Consider the following 16,931-nt stretch of genomic DNA (forward strand, 5'->3'; position numbering starts at 1 on the left):
CCATGATGCAGAAGAAGCCCTCAGAGGAAGCCCTCCCTCTGGCCTCCATTGTAAGGTACTTAGATTCACAATGTCCGCAGCTTCCAACTGCTCCTTTCCCACCTAAGCCTTTGGAAACTTGGGTGGGGTTGGGAGAGCCATAGATGCCTTTTGCAGGAAAGAATATTAGTCTGTGTTAAATTAAATTATGTCAAAGCCTGGATCTAGCCTCTGGGATAGAACTTTCTTACTGCCTGTTGCCCGCCTCTCATATGACTGATTTTGATGAGATTTGAGGATCGTCAGCCATCCAAACTTCTATCCCACTGGTTCTTTCACTATACTTGAAATTTCCATATGAGTGTTTGTCTTTTGTACAGGTCAACCTATTAAGCCATTATAAACTTAATTTAACTAATCAAGTGTGCAAGTCAGTCATTTAGCCAGGCCCAAAGGGAACTGACATTGGAACACACCAGGTGTGGTAGGGAATAGGAGGCAAGAAGCATGGGGAAGTTCCAAAGTGTGGACACTTCTGGGGGTGATCTCAGAGGGTATTAACTTCAGGGACGCTTGGGGTCCAGCTTAGTGGCATTGAGCACTGGTGGGAAAAGGCACTAAAAGGGAAAAAGAGGCAGGAGAAAGGGAGCAGAGCATCTCCAAAGTTCAGCATGGCCCACATGAGCTATGTCCATAAGATTGTGCCTAGACTGTACACTAAACGTGCCCAACCCGCTATCCACAGACCTTGTGCAGCCCAGGACAGCTCTAAATGTGGCCCAATGTAAATTTGTAAACTTTGTTAAAATATTATGAGATTTTTAATTATTTATTTATTTATTTATTTATTTATTTTTAACTCATCAGCTGTCGTTAGTGTTAGTGTACTTTATATGTGGCCCAAGACAGTTCTTCTTCTGGTGTGTCCCAGGAAAGCCAAAAGATTGGAGACCCCTGCATTTAAACCCTCTTAAAATGGTTGACTATTAATATTTTAGATCATTCACCAGATAATGTCACTCCTCAGCTGGAGTCCAGGGAGTGGAATGGATGCCCGAGTTACAGAATCAGGGAAACAAAGAAAGAGAACAGGCAATAGCAGGTGTTAAGAGCCTCCAACCTCGGCTACACCAGTGTCCCCTTGGCTGCCTTTGTTCCAGCCGCACTCCTGCACATGACTCCCCTCAGCCAGGAAAGCTCTTCCCCCTTCCCCCTCTTCTCCCACTCTCTGCTAAGTGACCTCAAACCCATCCCTGCCTTCAACATCAATGTCACCTCCCGGAGAGGCCTGACCTAGCCACACCCCGCCACTCTGAATTGCATTCTGCTTATTCAACCTTTTTTCATTGTTCTATTGCTTTTCTCCTTCAGAGCATTCATCATAATTTGGAAGCACAGTTGTTCTCTCTTATCCACGGTTTCAGTTACCCAAGGTCAATCTCTGTCTGAAAATAGGTGAGTACAGTACAGTAAGATATTTTGAAAGAGAGAGGCCACATTCACATAACTTTTATGATCACATATTTTTATAATGCTCTATTTGATTAGTAGTTATTGTTGTGAATCACTTACTGTGCCCAATTTACAAACATTATAAGTATGTATATGTAGGAAAAAATATAGTATATATAAGGTTCGGCACTACCTGAGGTTTCAGGCATCCGCTGGGGACCTTGGCACATATCTATGTTTATTTATTTATTAGTTTAATGTATGTATATTCCTCCAGAGTATAAATGTTATGAATACCCACTAAGATCCAGTCCTTAACAAATAGCCGTTCAATGAATCATTGTCAGGCACTATGTTCTCTGTTTCAGCAGTGGTAGCCCTTTTAATCTTCATAATAATTCTCTGAGCTAAGTTTTGCAGATGAAACTTAGGAGGCTTACAACCCAAAGGGGATCATTTTTGTACCCTGAAATGGTGAAGTGCATACTTTGCACAGTTGTGTGTGACAATTCTGCTCAGAAGCCCCTGGTTGTAAACCATTGAGAGGTGGTATTATCTTCAAAGGAAGAGGGTCTCTCCACTCCTCTTCCCACCATTGTGACAACCATGGCTGGAGGGGTTAATAATGAACAGAAAGTCCAATTAGCCTCACCCATCACATCAGTCCTAGAGCTAAATTCTGGTTCCTTGCAAGCCCCAAGAAAAGACTCTCCTGTTTATATATCATGTTAATAATTAATTGATTAGTTAATCAACAAGCTAGTTCCTGTAAGATTGTCCTGTCACTTTTTGTCCCCTCTGCATCCTGGTCAGGGTCAGTGGACCTGTGCTCACGTATGCATTATGTTGATATGAAAGACTGAAGGAGCTGGGTGCAGTGGCTCACGCCTGTAATCCCAGCACTTTGGGAGGCCAAGGTGGGCGGATCACCTGAGATCAGGAGTTCGTGACCAGCCTGGCCAACATGGCAAAACCCCATCTCTACGAAAGATACAAAAACTAGCTGGGTGTGGTGGGGCATGCCTGTAATCCCAGCTACTCGGGAGGCTGAGGCAGGAGAATTGCTTGAATCCAGGAGGTGAAGGTTGCAGTGAGCCGAGATCGCGCCACTGCACTTCAGCCTGGTGACAGACTGACACTCTGTCAAATAAATAACTAAATAGATAAATAAATAGAAAGACTGAAGGAAGGACCATTTGGAAACATGCACATGATAAGTGCTTTTTAATACTCTGAAATTTTATGAGGGAGCTGCACATTATGTACCTGTTGAGGATAGTTTTTTGTTTTGGGGTTTTTTTTTTTAAGTACTGTTTAAAGCTGGTTGGGCATTGATTGAAAATGTATAGCAGTGCCTGGTTATACCAAGACAGTAAGTCAAGGCTCTGCCTTCATGGAGCTCCCAGTCAAGTGCTACAGCAAGAGAGACAAGGACGGCTTCTCAGAAGAGGAAGCTCAGTGGGACAGGAGCGAGGCTAGGAGGGGAAGCCATGGAAACTATCCTGGGCAGAGGGCAGAGCCTGTGTGGGGACCGGGAGTGTGACTGCAGAGATGGAACAAAAGCAGAGGGCCAGGCTGGAGAAAAAATGTGGTTCCTTTTATCCTGGGTGCTTGTGGAAGGGGCTCCATGCTGTGATATTTTATAAGATACTGCAGAGACACTTGCTATGGAGAATTTGTATCTGAAATGTGGACCAACTTACTTTTCCTGCTGCTTTGGTACTGCAGCTGTCAACTCGAACCCTAAAGTAACTGATTCCTTTGCAAGATGCAGGGCAGAGGCCAGTTTTCAAGAAATGCCAAATATTCCATGCCTGTCAGGTTTTAATACTGTCTCTTACTCCCTAGTCTAAGCAGCACTTGGGTAGCCATAAAGCCTTACAGCTCGGACCAGTGTTCCTATTCCCAGTAGCTCATTAGAACTACTTGTGGTGCTTTTTTAAAACACATACGCCCAATCTACTAAAGCTGAACTTAGGTATACCCCACACTCAGCAGTTCCACTCCCAGGTAAACACCCAACAAATGTAAAAATTCACCAAGACATACAAGAATTTCATGGCGGCACTATTTAAAATAGCACCACAAGGAACCACCCAAGTGCCCAGCAACAGCTGAATGAATAAATAAATTGTAGTATATTCAAACAGTGGAATAGCATATAGCACTGAAAACGAAAGAACGAATGCAACACATATCATCATGGGCGAACCTTAGAAATACAATGTAGAGCAAACTAAGATCGATGCAAGAGAACACATCTGCATAATTTCATTTTAGTTTTATACTAAAACTCAGAAAAAATTAATCCATCTGTTAGAAATCAGCATGGTGGCTATGTCTTGGAAGAGTAGTAACGAAAAGGGGACACTGGGGGCCTTCTGGGATTCTGGGTGCTGAATGCATGAGTGTGTTCACTTGGTGAAAAGTCATTGAGCAGTGTACTTATGATTTGTACACTTTTCTGTATAATGTTATATTATTTCATTGAAATATTTTTAAAACCACATCTGCCTAAATTTTGCCCCCATATATTTAATTTCAGTCGATCTGGGGTGAGACCCAGTTACCTGTATTTTTTAAAGATTCTCAGGCGGGTACAGTAGCTCATGCCTGCAATCACAGCACTTTGGGAGGCCGAGGTGGGCAGATCATGTAGGGTGAGGAGTTCGAGACCAGCCTGGCCAACATGGTGAAATCCCGACTGTACTAAAAATACAAAAAATTAGCTGGGCATGGTGGTGCACGCCTGTAGTCCCAGCTACTCAGGAGGCTGAGGCAGGAGAATCACTTGAACCTGGGAGGCAGAGGTTGCATGGAGCCAAGATCACGCCACTGCACTCCAGCCTGAGTGACAGAGCAAGACTCAGTCTCAAAAAAAAAAATTCTCAGATGTTTCTATTGTGCATCCAGGTTCAAGAATCACTGATTAGGATTACCACTGATTTCTATTTCCTGAATTTAATCTCCTTTGTTTGCATATATATATATATATATATATGTAAGTCGGCCGAGTCGGCCTTTGGCTCTTGTCGCCCAGGCTGGAGTGCAGGGGCGCGATCTCGGCTCACTGCAACCTCCGCCTCCTGGGTTCAAGAGATTCTCCTGCCTCAGCCTCCCAAGTAGCTGGGATTACAGGCACCTGCCACCACACCCGGCTAATTTTTTGTATTTTTAGTAGAGATGGGGTTTCGCCATGTTGGGCAGGCTGGCCTCGAACTCCTGATCTCAGGTGATCCGCCTGCCTTGGCCTCTGAAAGTGCTGGGAATACAGGAGTGAGCCACCACACCCAGCCTGTTTGCATATTAAGAGTTTACTCATTGCTTTACTTTTCATTTTTTTTTTTTTTTCTCAAAATAAGAGTAAAATAGCCACTGCAATCACGTGCACCCAGGCATCTCCATGCCACTGAAATGAATGGAGGCTGGAAAGGCAGTACTTGCTCAGTGTCAGCACTTGACTTGCAGACGTGTTTGTACTCTGGTACTTCAACAATCCCTAACAAAATTAATTTATTCCGTTAGCCAAACGTTTATTGAACCCCTACAATAATAAGAGCTAATGATTACTAACTTTATGAAGTGCTTCCCTGGGCTGGGCATGATCCTATATCCTTTGCTTATGTTCTGAGGTTAAGTGTGCAGACTCTGGAGCCAGATGACCCTGTTAAAACTCTGGCTTTGCAACTTAGTTGTGTGACTTTGGGAACGTTACTTTGCAACTTTGTGACTCAGTTTCCCCCTCTGTAAATTGGAGATCATAATAATACTGTTTCTTGAAGTTGGGCTGAGGAGCAAATAAAGTTTAGCCACCTACTGTAAGTAAGTGCCACCTACTGTAGCAAGTGCTACATATATATGAGCTATTCATTTTCACAAAAACCCGATGAGATGGCTGCTTAAATAATGCTAATTTTGTACTTGAAGAAAGCAAACTTAGGAAGGTTACATAACTTGTCCAAGGTCATACAGCTGGCAAACAGCAAAATCAGGATTCCAAGCCAGGTTGCCTAATCCCAGCACTGGGATACATTGCCATCACACCCTTTCCTATGCTGACATATTTCTCTCTGGGTCTGTGTTTTGATAGACACAGGGATCACATTTCTAAAAAGAAGATTCTGCTGAAGGGATCTTTCAAGAGCCTCAAAAGTGGGACTATTTCATGAACCAACTCGTAGTGACAAGCCCTGCCCCTGCAAGTGAGAAGGGGAGCGCTTCCCAGTCAAGCTCCATGTGTCAAGGTGGGATGGAATGGGTAAACGTTTTTGCTCCCTGAAGTCAAAAATACCTTTTAAAAATGAGTTTGTCGTGTCTTGTTGCATAATACCAAGCAGTATTTATAGAACGTGGAAATGAATATGAAAACTTGTATTTTGATTCATGGCCTCTTAGAAGTAAGTGGTGCTTTCATTAATAATTCTGACTTGACTTTTTCCTCCCATATTATTGGAATTTTTGAAACTTTACAAATATGTTTCTGACTGGGATTAGGGAATGGAGAGTGGAGAGGTAGGAAGAGGGAGGAAGCACATTCCTAAAGACACTAACATTGCCAATTTCTGAAAAAGCAATTCCATGTATTGGGAGCTCCTATCGTGTAACAGATAGTTTGTGGTATTTGGTCCCTAATACTGTTAATGAGATATGTAAAGATTGCATTTTTCTGGAGTTAATTTTAAATAAAAACCTTCATTAAACAATATCTCTCAGTAAAAATGTAGGTCCTAACAATTAATAGGCAAAACTGTGTACCTAAGATTTTTATTATATTGATTCCAAGATAATTAGGTTGGCAAAAGCATTGTGAATATCTCTCCCCACGTTAATACAAAGTGCTGCTATCATTCTGTTGCTTTTTTAAAAGATGGCTGCATCTTACCATAAAATGTATTTCCAAGTTTTGTCAACTATTAAGGTGATTGATTTTGTTTCTTTTATTAGGAATTTAGGTTTATCTTACTGTTTTAATAGACTGTTTAAACACAAGCCTGCTTTCACAGGCCTCCTGCTGCCCAAAAGCCTCCTTGTTCAGCACAGAGATTTCTTGCTGATCACATTTTTCCTATTCTTTTCTTTAAGCAAACACTGAAGGCTTTCAGCAGCTGCCCAAGATATCACTTTAAAACCCCTTAAGGCAGTTTGAAAGGCCTCCAAAAAAGCATGACGTTCAATCAAAGTTCAGTAAGGAAAGTTTTAATGAATAAACTTAGTAAATTAGAAAGCACTGCAGCAGAGTGATTAACTCTCATTTGGGCATTAGTGTTGAAATTAATTAAAATGTTTAAGCCATAGGAGGCAGGCTACCTCGTCAGGACCTGGCTCTGCCCTCGGAGTCAGTCTGGATCCAGGAGTGATTCATCTTACACAGACGAGAGGGGGATAAAAGGAAAAGAACAGTCAGGACAAATGTGTTTTCAATGGTGCTTAGCAGCAGGAGACCACTGGGACTTCAGAGCAACGCTACTGGAGTGTGACATCATAATACGGTATGTACACTGTGGAGTGGAGTGAAAAGGACTTTGCACTTACATTCTTGCCCTCTCTCCTTTAGATTGGATGCCATGTATATTCATTTCTCTGCCAGGCAGAATGCTGCAGTCTGCTGTCTTCAAGACCACTCACAAATGAGCTCTGTTTCCCTGACTCTTTTTAAACCTGCTTCCCACCGTTAAAGTTCATGCGGTGACGTGAAGAGGTAGGCTTGGTGTCCTGGTGGATTTCCCTAAGATCAACTCCACAGAATGTATAAAAATATAATTGCTTCAAACAGACTCTCAGACACACAACAATGGATTTATTGTTAAATTCCCTTGACAATATGCAGGGCAGAAACCATCTTTTCAAGAAACCCAAAATATTCCATTCCCATTAGGTTTTAAAATATCTTGTAAGCTCGATTTCTTTCCAGAACTATGGGTCTGTGGATCTTCTTATAGAAACCCATTACCATGTTTAACAAATCCGTGCCTGCTTAAAATTATAAATGACAGCCCATTTCATAAAGAGAAAAGTCCTCCATGACAGGAAAACAATCTCCGTTGGTTCTCCTTGGATAACAAATGGACTTGCATCAGGCCCGGTACCGTAGCTGTTTCTAAAACAGTGTGGCGAAGGACTGCCATTCCTATTTCAGGGGTCCTAATTAAGGAGCTCGCAAAAATGAGTGACCACCTGCAAGTCTGAATTATTACCATCAGGAGAAAATTATCATGATTTGCTACAGATCTACATTCATAACTTTAAAACTGTCCATCTTCCTTATTTTTTGCTCTATGGATTTCTTGTCAGCCACAATGTCAGAGGTCACTGCCAGAGTGTCCCTTTGGTACCCATTAACTATAACCAGCAAACTTGTTCACTATTGATCCACTATGTCTAAGTATCTATTATGGTGGATATAAAAGGTGGCTTCACATCTTTCTAAACAGATAATTCATAAAGGCCAAGGGGTCATGGCTTGTGATATATTATTCTTTCACTGTATTTGTGACTGAATGGACAAAGAGAGAGAGGATGCAAAAGGGATGCCAAGGGTCATGAGTGTTAGACTAGAGAGGTAGAAAGTTGTGTGTCAATTGGACACATTAACATCCATATAAATAATAAAAGGCATTAATATTTGTTCACGACCTCATTATCGATTCATTCTACTCAGAAGCAGAGGTTCCTAGAGCGAATGAAGACAGAGTTGATTTTTTACCACCAAAGTTCAGTCGAGGTTGAACTCTAGACTGGAAGTCGACTAGAGATAGTAAAATATATTCCAGTAGGCATATATTGGGTCCTGGGATTAATACATTTTGCAAGCAGTGCATCATCCAGGGCAAAGCAACTGTTTGGGGCACAGAAGCCTCACATAGAAAGTGTTAAGGGTCTGCAGGGCCCTGATGGGCTCAGCACATCACCACGTTCCTTTGGGACTGTTTGATTCATCTTGTTATTTAACCTCCACTGGTTCGTATTGAACATTCAGCAATACACTACAGAGGCCATTGCTAATGTTCCACACGTTTCCAGCCTAAAGGAAAGCATCTCATTAAGAGAACAATAAGGATCTAATGAGTGAGCCTTGCTCACAAGTTAGCTGACATTGGGATCATTTAATGCTGTTTATGGTCTTCTACCCACTGGAGAACCCGGAGTTGTTGTGCTTTCTCAAGACTACAGTTTGGAGGAAAGTAAATTGAGATGAATCATGGTGAGATGAGATAGTTAAAATGTCATGCTCCATAAGTTTGAATGCATCTTTCAAGTTCTGAACAGTAAAATGCAACTGAACACTGAAACAAGAGAAACAAAGAAAAAGCAGATAACTAACAATACAAATCCACCTTCTGGGGCAAGGATGCTTCATGGGGGAAACCAAAAACATCTTTTCAGAGCCCTCCTTGAATACACACCAGCATGCACACACACATACACACAGACACACACACAGACACACACACAGAGACACATAGACACAACACACATACACACACACACACACACTTCCTCCCAAATTTCCTTCCTTTGCCACCAGACTTCAATACATTACAGCCTTTAAAACAACAACAACAACAACAAGCCTATTATGGATCAGGGGATGACACATCAAGCTTATAAGATTCTTAGAGACCAATAAAAAACCATTAGTTTTATTTCTGTTTACAAATGTGAGCCAGTCCCTAGACTGGCTGGGTAAATTATAAATTGTCCCCAGTAAATGTGGGAGCTAGCGATCACATGTTTCTGAGTCAGGATAGGCCTTTTTAGTTTAAGGAGCGGATCGAGGAGAGGCTTGGGGGTTGAGAGGGTGGGATGTGGGAGCTACACGGTTACTTTGCCAATTTCTCCTTCCAGAGCCCCATTCATTTCAAGTATCTACGGACTCGATGACCTCTCTAAGTCAAAACGTCCTAAGAGAAATCCAAGAATGACCTATTTCCTGGAAGCCACCAATCTAAGTGAATAGTCTAACCCTGGGGATAGCTTTTCTTCGTTATGTGAAACCCCAGTTACTGAGACAACTGGGATCCTGAGGGAATTTTCCTTTGATGTCTGTGGTTCTCAATCTTTTTGTGGATAAAGGACCCTTTTGAGAATATAACAAAAACTATGATCCCTCTCTTGAGAAAAATATTGATACACAAAATTTTGCATATGGTTGAGGGATTCATAGCATTCTTCAGATTGCCATAAGTTAAGAACCGCTATTCTAAATACGGTTAAAAACAAACAAACAAACAAACAAAAAAACAGATGAGCATTGATAGAATTGCCCTTCTTCTTCAATTCAAGAAAGAAAGAAAAAAAAAAAAAAAAAAACGAAGTTTAGAGATGAGCCAGCCATTGTAACCCCCGAACTCCAAATAATACTGTCCTTAATAATAATATCCAAGTGTCATGTTAGTGGTCTCTATGGACATCTCCAGTCTTCATAATAATTTTTATTTTTATTTAATGTTTGGAGATGTTGTAAAAAGTGACTACTGTTTCAAAATGTGACCTCTGTGAGGTTTAAAACCTACTGAATCAGATGAGACATGAAAGCGTTCAATATAATGTATGACTTAAAGCTATGTTTTTTAAACTTTAATAGGAAATGTCTGACTCTTAGATCACTGTTTCTAAAGCCTGGCAGACAGAAACATGTCTTTTAAAAAGGTCTAATTTATATACCAAATAGAGATCCAGCAGGTAGAAATGATATCTTTCCTTTTTACCTCATGCCAACTAGAATCTTTCATCAGCTTTGAATACACCTCAGCTCCAGCAATATTTTAGCAATGCTAACTCATCTCATGTATTTTCAAAAATGTTTCAAGTACTGTGCTAGACAGTGGGATACTAAGATAAGCAAATCACGGTCTTTGTCCTTGGGAGGCTTACAGTATTGTGGGAGGACGGGTGTGTGTGGACACTCATGCAGCTACTGTGGTGGCTCAGACACCATCCATTCCCTTCTTCCTCCCTCCTGGCAGAATTCTTTTTTTTTTTTTTTTTTTTTTGAGACAGGGTCTCACTGTGTCACCCAGGCTGGAGTACAGTGGCATAATCTTGGCTCACTGTAATCTCCACCTCTCAGGCTCACCTCCCACCTCAGCCTCCTGAATAGCTGGGACTACAGGTGTGCACCACTACAACTGGCTAATTTTTGTATTTCTTTTTTTGTAGAGACGGGTTTCACCATCTTGCCCAGGCTGGTCTTGAACTCCTGAGTTCAAGCAATCCACTTATCTTACCTTCCAAAGTGCTGGTATTACAGGTGTGAGCCACTGTGCCCAACCCAGAACTCCATTTTTATTTGGTGTACCCACCCCTCCTGTATATAAGCTATGTGATCTCGGGAAAGCAGACCCACACTGGGCTATACCAATCATGGTAATCCTACACACACCCTTGCCTGTGATTGGTTCAGGCATCATGGCTTCAGCCTATTGCTTAATTGGTCCAGGGATGAGCATGTGACCTAAAGCCCTCATCACACCAAAGGGAAGGACAACTGCGGGAAGGTTCTCTCTCTTCCCCTCTATGCATGCTGCCCCAATTGCTTTTAGCAACTGTCTTGCTACCAGTGGGGAGATTGGCCTGAGGACAAAACAAAGATATCTGGGATGGCAGATCTGAGAAAATTACAGAAACCCTAAGCAGAAACCTAATCGTATCACATCTGGAGCCCAGTCTACATCCCAGTGGCCTTTATATGAGATCAATCTACTATTTCCTTTTTATTTAGTCTTCTTTGGGTAGGGCTTTCTGTCCTATGCAGACCGAAAACTTCCTGACTGTCATCCCTGCTATTAGAGAGTGAGAGTACCCCTGGTATGCTACAAAAATCTTCAAAAAAAAAGCACAGAGGATGGACACAATCACCCTGGTGGGAACTTTCTGGAGAAGGGGATACTTGAACTGAGTTTCGCAGGTTGAATAGGAGTTAGCTGAGCAGATATAAAAGGAAAAGGGGTTCTAAAGAGAAGAACAAGTGAACAGAGGTGTGCTGGTGCCTTCAAGGTTGTTGGGAGAGTTGCGTGGCTAGAGTAAAATGAGCACTCAGGGGATGTTTTGGAAGGTGAGACAGAAGAGGTAGCAAGGGTGGGATCATGAGGGGCCTCACATTCCGTGTGAATGTGGATCTTCTATCAAAGGTAGTTGGGAGCAATTGAAAGATGTTAAGCTAAGTGTCATGGTAGGTTTAGCATTTTAAATAATTGCTGGTGACCAGTGTGGAAGGTGAGTTGGAGACTTGGAGGTGAGTTGACAGTTCTGGAGACAGGGGGACCAGTTCAAGAGTCTCCATTTTGCTGGAATTCTCAATCATCCTCTCCCAACAAGGGGCAGAAAACATGGGCTCTTTCTGGACAGTTCAGAGATGGGAGCTGTGAAGACTGGTACAGATCCAAGTTGGTGCCCAAGATATAGAACTCTTCACAAGGTCATGGAATGAGCCCCTTACTTGCTGTGTGGCCTTAAGCTAGATGCTTAACTTTTCTGAGGTTCCATTTCCTTGTCAATAAAATGAAGATCCTAATACCTACCTTGCACTATTTTGGTGAGTAAAATAACACTTATAAGCAGATAAGGCTACTCGATAATAGAAACTAGATTAATGACTCACTGGATGATTGAGTGACTGGATGACATGAGTGGTTTTCCCTACTTATATTAGATATGTGGCTATAGACTTCAAAATGGCAGGCCCAGTACTTGGGGAGGTGTTACCACCAGATGAACAAGTTATCCCCACTACTTTCTGAGATAAGTTTAATTCTCATAGAATTTTTTTAAATGAGGGCACATCTGCCCACAGGGATTACAGAAGCTTCTGTTCAGCCCTTAATTAAAACAACATGCTTTGAAGCCCTGTGGATTTGCAGCTCTCCATTCTTGGGACTCAAGAGGAAGCATTATTATAAATTGCTCTGGAAGGAATTGATTAGGGGTTTTCCATATGATACCCTCAAAGGGCTTGAGAGATTAGGTTTTGGCCCAAGCTCAAGGGCTGCTGTCCAGTTGGTTTGGACAGCCTACAGGCACAGGAACTGAGAAAGGTGCCTGTCTGTGCTCCTTTCCATAAGCCAGATCCTTGGGTCTCCCAAGTTGACTGTGCCCATTCAGGGGTGGTCAGAAGAAAGGGCTAGGGTGGGACAGTGGGGAGCTGGTGCCCACCTGCAGATGCTTGGAGGTATAACATGCAGTGGTTGAGAGATTTGCCATCAGAGGCATCCAGGTTTTTGAGTTCCGGCTCACTCACTTACTAGCTGTGTGACCTTGGGCAAGTGACATAACTTCTCTGAGCTGTGACTTTTTTCATTTGGAAAAGTGGGTTTTATTTACTCCAATTCTACAAAGTGGGAGTAAATCTCCTCCTAAGGTTATTATGTAGATTAAATAAAACATTTATGTGAAGTATGTATGCACCATAGTTTATAACAGATGGTTAATAAACATAGGTTATTATTATTTATAATGAACATCTGTAATGTTGGATCTGTCCATCAAGTAGCTGCTCCCTGATTTCCTTTTGGGGAATTACCTTTCCTGATTAGGTGTAGTCTTGGTGCCCTCTAGTGTGCTGACTGTCCACCTTAGAAGTTGAAAGGTGGAGGCTCTGCCCACCAGACTTTCCTTTCACCACCTAGTCCAGCCAAGATGTGAGCATGTCATCTGAGTTCAGGCAATCAGAGTCTCTCTCCTGAGACCTTGAATCAAAGCAAAGGTAGCAAACACAGTGGGATAGTGCCTGAAGAAGACGGTCTTCTCTTCACTCCTGTTGGTGCCCCAAATAGTTCCTACAAAGTCTCCATTCTCTCAAAGGGCCAGAGTCCATTTCTGTTGCTTGCAACCAAAGAAATGAGACACTGTTGCTTTCTGCCTCTAGGAAACGAGTGTTTCCTTTCACAACCTGCTTCACTTCTTGTCTTGTCTTTACTCCAATAAGTAGGGCACTGCCACCACGGCCCTACCTAGAATGTTCCCCAAACACAGCCTAAATTTTTATGACTTCATGCACATTTTCAAGATGCCCTTTCTGGCCGGGCGCGGTGGCTCAAGCCTGTAATCCCAGCACTTTGGGAGGCTGAGACGGGCGGATCACGAGATCAGGAGATCGAGACCAGCCTGGCTAACACGGTGAAACCCCGTCTCTACTAAAAACACACACACACACAAAAACTAGCCGGGCCAGGTGGCAGGCGCCTGTAGTTCCAGCTACTCGGGAGGCTGAGGCAGAGAATGGCGTAAACCCGGGAGGCGGAGCTTGCAGTGAGCTGAGATCCGGCCACTGCACTCCAGCCTGGGCGACAGAGCGAGACTCCGTCTCAAAAAAAAAAAAAGATGCCCTTTCTGTTTGGATGTCCATATCCAGCCCTCATCCTCCAACAGGCAAATGCTAACTCATTCTTCAAGCCCTGGCTCAAATGTTGCTTGCTCGGGAAGGCTTCAGTGACTGCCCCTGACCCAGCAGTACAAAAACATTTCATTTCCTCCACCTTTTTCATGCTTTCATTGAAACATTTACTACACTTGCCATGTTGTATCACAGTTAGGTTATTTGCTGCCATCTACATTGTGTGCTCTTTGGGGATGGTCTTGTTCAGTTTTGTTTCTCTAGTACCTGATTCAGAGCAAGAGCACGAAGCATTTTTGTTGAATAAACGGTGAAGAAATGACATTTCTTACAAATATATGACTTGTACAATTTTATATGTAAACATATGCAGGGCATGTCTAGGTAACCTCAGAACTGTAGGCCAATTCGGTAGACCACCCAGTTCTCCCAGTAGTGGTTAGAAACCTGTCCTTGTCTCAGCCAAATTGACGATCTGGATTCATCCGAAAGTTTAAGATCATTGTCTCAGCCTCTTCTTTGAGAGTTACATCCCAACATAATTACATAACACTAGTAACTAAGTCTTCTGTGGCCCTGACCACATCCCAAGCACCAAATCAATATTAACTCATGTAATCCTCATAGTAATCCTATGAAGTAGATTCCACTATTTTTCTCATTTCAGAGATGAAGAAACTGAGGCACAGTGAGGTCGAGTCGCCTGCTCACGGTTACATGGCTGACCAGTGAAACAGCTGTTTCTCACCTCAGCTGTGCTCTTCCATAGGATGCTGCCTCCTCTGAATCCCAGAGGAACGACCAGATTCCGCACTCAGCCCAGTTTCACAGCTTGGGGGCTGGACGCCAGACAGGAGTGGCTGCATGTGGAGATCTGCCCACCTTGTAAGAAGTATTGACAATGAGTGCAGGTTTTGCTAAGCTATAGTAGGGTAGTAATGAAGACAGAGCAGGTTCCTCCCATGATATTTGATCATTCTGAGTCCCAGAAATAACCCTCGTGCAAGTAGGGGTCACATTATTTGCCTTGGCTAAACTCACCAAGCTGGGTTTTGTAGGCAGTAGAGTTCAGTAGTTAAGCTTTTAAGTCAAAGAGTACTGAATGTAAGGCCTGGCTCAGCTGCCTGCTGCTGTGTGAGATCTTGGGCTAATTATTTAACTGCTGGGTTACTCAGTTTCCTCACCTGTAAAATAGGGCATAATAAAAGTCTCCATGTCATAGAATAGTTATGAAATTAAGTGAGATAATTACATGGAAATTACTTGGTATATCTGGCACCTATTAAGTGGTAGTATTATACAAATGTTAGTACAAAAATTTGTGCTAATTATGGGATATTTAATGACCAGTAGCATGTTGGCTCTTTCAGGGAGCAATGCAAAGCAAAAGAGTAGAGCTGAGAAGTGAATGTCCATCTACTTTGCCAAGCAAAGTGCAGTCCTTAAGAATTTACTCCACTGCCTGAAGTTGCATGGCTGGCCACCTAGTTCTCCAAAGGATTCCACTAGGTACGAGCACAAGACAGGGTTTGCAGTTTTCACACCCAGTAATTAGGGCTGATGGCTCAATAGGATTATTTTGTATAGCAAACCCAATATCCTCTTTACTATTATTTTCAGCTTTCTGATTTCCAATTGAAAAAAAAAAAAACCTTCAATGATAAATTTGGTCAAAAGGCTTATTTTATGACTAGTGCCTGTTGCCAAAGAGCTGATATTTCTCACAAATCCTGAGCTGTGAGTTGTGACAGCCAGTGCTTGGGTGAAGTTAGCACCTGCCTCATCCCCAGGGAGAAGTGAGGACGTGATTTTCCCGACTGAGTCCATTACAACACATGTGCCCTGACCCCTGGGATTTGGGGAGGGGGATTCCCAATCTGCCAGTTCATTTAAGCTTCCAACTTCACAGATTCCAGATTCAGATACAGGGAGCCTTCAAATGAGTTCTGTGGAAACCAGACTTCATTGTAAAGTTCTCTATTAGCTGCAAAACAAACAAATATGTACAAATAAAGTCCATTTTAAAGTAAGAAATAGATTCTCTTAATGCGCCTATCTGTCTCAGCTTTTAATAAACCCAGTTTACATGGTTTACAAATGAGACCCATTTTCTGAGAGATCTTGGAGTTGAAAATTGGGGTAGAAGTGAGTATAAGTGTAGGAAGGTATTACTGTACTCTGGGAGCCTCCAATACACTTAAAACACATTAATAAGCCCTCTCCATGGGGGATTCAATAGGATGAAAATAATCCTCATGTCATCCTCTATGTGTCCTTCATAACGGGGATATGAGAATTATGCACTAAATAACAATCTCAAAAGGCCAGTCCCACAGAATGTGGGACCCTCTTGGGACTGTGTGTAGGTGTTGTCACTCCATAGCTGGCATCAGGGTGAACTGCTGCCATGGCGATATGGAACAATGTGTAATGTAGCAATTAATGGAAATATGATGAAGTATTCACTTAGCAGGAAACCGGTAACTGCAGAGATCACCAAACAGAACAGTACCATGGCATGCCCAATATCCCAAGGGATTCTGAAGACATTCAGACGACAACCAAACGCTAGGCATCCTGAGAAGCCCCTCTGTGCCCCTTTGTTACTTGAGGCTGAAGTTAAAAATGATACCTTCTCTTCTGCCCAGGTTTTGAGCTATACGGAAGGGAGGAGCTGTTTTATAAAAATGCAGCCTCGGAAATTTAAGGACCCACCATGCTTGCTCGCTTCCCCCTGGGTGAACAGCATTTGTCAGATTCTCATTAGGAAAATGTTCCGCTGGGCTTTCTCCTCAGGGTGCGAGGGAGACCTGGGCTGTTGCAGAGCTGCCTTTTGCATCGCCTGGATGATTGTAAAACTCCCTGCTCGCCACCCCCCACCAACCAAGAAAACCCATCGGCTTATGTACCAACCCCCCACCTCAGTTCTCATATACTTTCATCTTGTTCCCAGGATCCACTAAAGTAAATAAGATGTCCACCCAGATAATGGAAACCCCACCAGCTCTCAGTTAGTGCCTTTTCATGCCAATTAAACACATTTTATACAGTCATCGTAGATGCATCAATGACTGCATTCCGAGACGCCAATAGGGCCGCGGCAGACATCAGCCTAGCAAATGAAATGTATTTCATGCGCGTTTTCTCTCTGTCTTACACTAACCACTTG

At 42.7% G+C, this 16,931-nt stretch overlaps 1 long non-coding RNA gene across 1 annotated transcript in view; it reads left to right on the forward strand.

Moving 5' to 3' along the window:
• Nucleotides 1-5,482: 5,482 nt before the first annotated feature.
• Nucleotides 5,483-16,931, forward strand: part of LOC105495178 (uncharacterized) — a 12,369-nt gene continuing 920 nt past the window's right edge. Inside the window, exons 1-2 of the long non-coding RNA XR_011609251.1 lie at nucleotides 5,483-5,675; nucleotides 6,986-7,129. This is a non-coding gene — a long non-coding RNA (uncharacterized lncRNA). The remainder of the gene's footprint in view (nucleotides 5,676-6,985; nucleotides 7,130-16,931) is intronic.

The sequence above is a fragment of the Macaca nemestrina genome, chromosome 1 (genome assembly GCF_043159975.1).
Source record: "Macaca nemestrina isolate mMacNem1 chromosome 1, mMacNem.hap1, whole genome shotgun sequence".
NCBI lineage: Eukaryota > Metazoa > Chordata > Mammalia > Primates > Cercopithecidae > Macaca > Macaca nemestrina.